The following is a 6,659-nucleotide window of genomic DNA, read 5'->3' on the forward strand; positions in this document are numbered from 1 at the left end:
TCTCATCCACTATAATCCCCAGGTCCTTTTCTGCAGAACTGCCGCTTAGCCAGTCAGTCCCCAACCTATAGCAGTGCATGGGATTCTTCCATCCTAAATTCAAGAAGAAGAAGAAGAAGATCCTCACAACCTTGAAACCTGGAGCAATAGAAAGGGGATGAAATTTAATAGTGCAAGGTAATGCACTTAGTGACGAACAACAAGAATTTTTGTGATAAGATGGGGATTTATCAGTTAGAAGTGACAGAGGAAGAAAAAGACCTGGGTGTAATGGTTGATCACAGGATGACGATGAGTGGTGGCTGCTGGCTGGGTGCCCTGCTCTGAAGGCAGCGCTGCCACCAGCAGCAGTGGAGAAGTGTCTGTGTTTGATCTTTGTGCTGGGAGGGGTGGCTATGGGGGAGCTAAGGCAAATTTTGGGGTGGCTATAGCCCCCTCAAGCCCCCACTAGTATTGCCCCTTTGGCTAATAGAAGTAGTTATTACTGAAAGAGAAGTGTGCTGTCTCTGTTATGTACCATGGGGTTCCCTTTCTGTTGATAACCTCTCTACTGTAATCAATCTTGGGGCTGAACTTTCACAGATTAAAGTAGGTGTAAACCCTCACTTTAGGGTGGGTAATTGGTTAAAGTAACCCATAAGCTATAGATAAAGCTACAATCTTTGTAAAATGCCCTTTATTACCTCCCATTGTCAGTGACTTTAGACTACTTTGGGTGGAGGACACATTACAGCAGCAAGTAAAATAATTTTTTGTGCTAATTAGCACTCATTGAAACAGCACAGAAACTAATTTTCTTGCCCCTTTTTGAGCCAGGGATTGAGGCACATAGGCAGGGAGTGTTCGCTCTGTTTTGTAGCTAACAAAGATACTTGAATCACTAGCGTTAGCAAACTAGTACTTTTACTTGGATCAAGACTAAATTTTTCAGCCATAAGTTAATATTTAGGCATCTAAATAAATGTAGTCTGATTTTCAGAAGTGCTAAATACCAACAATCTCCACAGAATTCAACAGAAGTATGGATCCTCAGTGCGTTTGAAAATCAGGCCAATTTTATTTAGCTATCTAAATATGGGTTTAATTCAACATATTCATAAACGATCTGGAAAAGGGGGTAAACAGTGAGGTGGCAAAATTTTCAGATGATACAAAACTACTCAAGATAGTTAAGTCCTAGGCAGACTGCGGAGAGCTACAAAAGGATTTCACAAAATGATGGGGTCTAAATTAGCTGTTACCACTCAAGAAAGAGAACTTGGAGTCATTGTGGATAGTTCTCTGAAAACATCCACTCAATGTGCAGCGGCAGTCAAAAAAGCTAACAATGTTGGGAATCATTAAGAAATGGATTGATCGATAAGACGACAGAAAATATCATGTTGCCTTTATATAAATCCCTGGTATGCCCACATCTTGAATACTGTGTGTAGATGTGGTTGCCCCATCTCAAAAAAGCTATATTGGAATTGGAAAAGGTACAAAAAAAGGGCAACAAAAATTATTAGGGGTATGGAACAGCTTCCGTATGAGGAGAGATTAATAAGACTGGGACTTTTCAGCTTAGAAAAGAGACGAATAACGGGGGATATGATAGAGGTCTATAAAATCATGACTGGTGTGGAAAAAGTAAAAAGAACTAAGGGTCACCAAATGAAATTAATAGACAGCAAGTTTAAAACAAACAAAAGGAAGTATTTTTTCACACAGTGCACAGTCAACGCCTGGAACTATTTTCCAGAGGATGTTGTGAAGGCCAAGACTATAACAGGGTTCAAAAAAGAACTAGATAAGCTCATGGAGGATAGGTCCATCAATGGCTATAAGCGGGGATGATGTCTCTAGCCTCTGACAGGTTTCAGAGTAACAGCCGTGTTAGTCTGTATTCGCAAAAAGAAAAGGAGTACTTGTGGCACCTTAGAGACTAACCAATTTATTTGAGCATGAGCTTTCGTGAGCTACAGCTCACTTCATCGGATGCATACCGTGGAAACTGCAGCAGACTTTATATACATACAGAGATCATAAAACAATACCTCCTCCCACCCCACTGTCCTGCTGGTAATAGCTTATCTAAAGTGATCATCAAGTTGGGCCATTTCCAGCACAAATCCAGGTTTTCTCACCCTCCACCCCCGCCCCCCCCCCCACACACACACAAACTCACTCTCCTGCTGGTAATAGCCCATCCAAAGTGACAACTCTCTACACAATGTGCATGATAATCAAGGTGGGCCATTTCCTGCACAAATCCAGGTTCTCTCACCCCCTCACCCCCCTCCAAAAAACACACACACAAACTCACTATCCTGCTGGTAATAGCTCATCCAAAGTGACCACTCTCCAAGTTTAAATCCAAGTTTAACCAGAACGTGCGGGGGGCGGGGGTAGGAAAAAACAAGGGGAAATAGGCTACCTTGCATAATGACTTAGCCACTCCCAGTCTCTATTTAAGCCTAAATTAATAGTATCCAATTTGCAAATGAATTCCAATTCAGCAGTTTCTCCCTGGAGTCTGGATTTGAAGTTTTTTTGTTTTAAGATAGCGACCTTCATGTCTGTGATTGCGTGACCAGAGAGATTGAAGTGTTCTCCGACTGGTTTATGAATGTTATAATTCTTGACATCTGATTTGTGTCCATTTATTCTTTTACGTAGAGACTGTCCAGTTTGACCAATGTAAACGGCAGAGGGGCATTGCTGGCACATGATGGCATATATCACATTGGTGGATGTGCAGGTGAACGAGCCTCTGATAGTGTGGCTGATGTTATTAGGCCCTGTGATGGTGTCCCCTGAATAGATATGTGGGCACAGTTGGCAACGGGCTTTGTTGCAAGGATAAGTTCCTGGGTTAGTGGTTCTGTTGTGTGGTATGTGGTTGTTGGTGAGTATTTGCTTCAGGTTGCGGGGCTGTCTGTAGGCAAGGACTGGCCTGTCTCCCAAGATTTGTGAGAGTGTTGGGTCATCCTTTAGGATAGGTTGTAGATCCTTAATAATGCATTGGAGGGGTTTTAGTTGGGGGCTGAAGGTGACGGCTAGTGGCGTTCTGTTATTTTCTTTGTTAGGCCTGTCCTGTAGTAGGTAACTTCTGGGACCGTCAAGAACACTATCCCTGATAATGTCACGGCTAACCTGGTGGCTGAACTTTCTGACTTTGTCCTTACCCATAACTATTTTACATTTGGGGACAATGTATACCTTCAGATCAGCGGCACTGCTATGGGTACCCGCATGGCCCCACAGTATGCCAACATTTTTATGGCTGATTTAGAACAACGCTTCCTCAGCTCTCGTCCCCTAAAGCCCCTACTCTACTTGCGCTATATTGATGACATCTTCATCATCTGGACCCATGGAAAAGAAGCCCTTGAGGAATTCCACCATGATTTCAACAACTTCCATCCCACCATCAACCTCAGCCTGGTCCAGTCCACACAAGAGATCCACTTCCTGGACACTACAGTGCTAATAAACAATGGTCACATAAACACCACCCTATACCAGAAACCTACTGACCGCTATTCCTACCTACATGCTTCCAGCTTTCACCCTGACCACACCACACGATCCATCATCTACAGCCAAGCTTTGCGATACAACCGCATTTGCTCCAACCCCTCAGACAGAGACAAACACCTATAAGATCTCTGTCAAGCTTTCTTACAACTACAATACCCACCTGCGGAAGTGAAGAAACAGATTGATAGAGCCAGAAGAGTTTCCAGAAGTTACCTACTACAGGACAGGCCTAACAAAGAAAACACTATCAGAGGCTCGTTCACCTGCACATCCACCAATGTGATATATGCCATCATGTGCCAGCAATGCCCCTCTGCCATTTACATTGGTCAAACTGGACAGTCTCTACGTAAAAGAATAAATGGACACAAATCAGATGTCAAGAATTATAACATTCATAAACCAGTCGGAGAACACTTCAATCTCTCTGGTCACGCAATCACAGACATGAAGGTTGCTATCTTAAAACAAAAAAACTTCAAATCCAGACTCCAGGGAGAAACTGCTGAATTGGAATTCATTTGCAAATTGGATACTATTAATTTAGGCTTAAATAGAGACTGGGAGTGGCTAAGTCATTATGCAAGGTAGCCTATTTCCCCTTGTTTTTTCCTACCCCCCCCCCCCGCCCCCAGACATTCTGGTTAAACTTGGATTTAAACTTGGAGAGTGGTCACTTTGGATGAGCTATTACCAACAGGATAGTGAGTTTGTGTGTGTGTTTTTTGGAGGGGGGTGAGGGGGTGAGAGAACCTGGATTTGTGCAGGAAATGGCCCACCTTGATTATCATGCACATTGTGTAGAGAGTTGTCACTTTGGATGGGCTATTACCAGCAGGAGAGTGAGTTTGTGTGTGTGTGGGGGGGGGGGGGATGGAGGGTGAGAAAACCTGGATTTGTGCTGGAAATGGCCCAACTTGATGATCACTTTAGATAAGCTATTACCAGCAGGACAGTGGGGTGGGAGGAGGTATTGTTTTATGATCTCTGTATGTATATAAAGTCTGCTGCAGTTTCCACGGTATGCATCCGATGAAGTGAGCTGTAGCTCACAAAAGCTCATGCTCAAATAAATTGGTTAGTCTCTAAGGTGCCACAAGTACTCCTTTTCTTCTCTAGCCTCTGTTTTCCACAAGCTGGGAATGGGTGACAGGGGATGGATCATTTGAGGATTACCTGTTCTGATCATTCCCTCTGGGGCACCTGGCATTGGCCACTGTCGGAAGACAGGATACTGGGCTAGATGGACCTTTGGTTTGACCCAGAATGGCCATTCTTATGTTCTTATGTTTAATTGACTAATGTTTGATGACAGGATTGAAAATTCTGGCCTAACAGAGTAAAAAAAGTGTGTTAAATTAACACACACAAAAGTTCAGTAGTAATAGACTTCATCTAAAGCCAGCTGTGAGAGTCTTCAGATTTTATTATACAATCATTTGCTAAGTAAAGTATTTAGGCACTTAAACCCCAGATGCAGGCACCCAAGTCTCTGAGCCAGAGAGAAAGTGAGAATGACTGTAGTCCAGTGGTTAGGGTGCCCACCTGAGAGGTGGGAGACTCCAGGTCCAGTTTTCCTACCCCAATCACTTATTATTTATCCACAGTGGAACAGTTTCAGGAGAGATTGAGGGAGCCCCACATCAGAATATCCAATAGCTCAGTTGTTAGAGCACCCCACTAAGAGGTGAGAGACCCCTGTTCTAAAGTTATAAGGTAGGAACCTCCTCCTCTGGCCATTTTGGGTGGAGCAAAACATTCCTGCAAGAAATGCCTTAGACGCTTAAGCAGCCTAGAGTCAGGCAGCTGGTTCCTGTTCTTGGGTCACTAAGCAGAAATAGCTGCCTCCCTGCTGCCAGACTTAGACGCTTATCTACACGAGAGGGGCAGGGCTTACCACCCATGCCTCTCACTGGCTACCTTACATGAGTTCCCACCTAGCATGTGACTTTGTGGATCACATTCTAAGCTGCCCATCTCTCCCCATTCATTGTATAGAGTGCCTAACTTGGCTTTGTGGATCGCAGTGTAGTTCCTGTACCCCAAAGTTAGGCCCTGTGATGCTCAGTGTTGCAACAGCTTTGTGGATCTCACTCCTCCTTTACCATAACCAGTAACAGACTGAGATCACTTGCTCGGAAGGAACTATAAAATGAAAGGACTTATTAAGAGACATAAGAATAATTTATAATCATGGAGAAACAAAGTTTATTTCTAATAAAATTAGAAAATTCAGTTTTTCTATATCTTCCTTTGTAAATACAGGGTTTTACATTAGCTGTTCCAATTCACTTCCCTCCACATGAGACAGTCCTGCTGAAGGAAAGCAGAGAGCTGGAGTCCTTACTGATCAGAGACCATAGGCTCTGTCAGTGCTCACCTCTACAACAAATTGCTGACCTGATTGTGCCCAAGAAAAAGCAGCAACTTTAGAACCGTACCTTCCCTGCCCCCAAGTATTTCTGGCAAGCGCCACTGAGCATTGGGATGTGGGGAGGTGCTTGACAAATGAATCCAGGGCAGAATTCTATTGTTTGATGAGGTGGCTATAAAAAAAAGTTACCAAATAAGTGAAGTCTTCAAGGCTATTTCTCCCATCAGGTTATTTCAGTTTCACAAACAGAGGAAACAGCTTTGCACTGTACTTCACTACAAAGAAAACCAATTGAAAAAAAAATCATGAAACTCAATATCTCTTCCTTCCAAAAATGAATAAGAATAATGGTGTCTTGCAATTCTTTGTATATGTGACATCATCCCATATCTGAGCCCACTGTCTAAAAGCTTTCAAATGTTGACAGTAAAAACATATTATTTAAACATTAGAAATCCTGGGTCAAAGTCATCCCTGGTATTACTCAACGACATTAAGCTCTGAAGATTGGACTTGAGGTCAGGAGGGGACACTGCCTGGTCATGGACTGGCAGCGACCATGCAGTCACCCACAATTAACCTGGCTGCACCAGATCAGTCATAATCCTGTGGAGCTCTTAGATGCTTCGAATAAAGCCATAGTGTGGTCATGGACACTGTGCTACATTTCTCCACTGTCTAAGCATATTGTTGTTGTTACTCCACTGACTTTACACTAGAGATAAATGTAATTCCTTATATTAAGTTGGTTTGAAATAACTTT

This window comes from Eretmochelys imbricata, chromosome 1 (genome assembly GCF_965152235.1).
Source record: "Eretmochelys imbricata isolate rEreImb1 chromosome 1, rEreImb1.hap1, whole genome shotgun sequence".
Lineage (NCBI taxonomy): Eukaryota > Metazoa > Chordata > Testudines > Cheloniidae > Eretmochelys > Eretmochelys imbricata.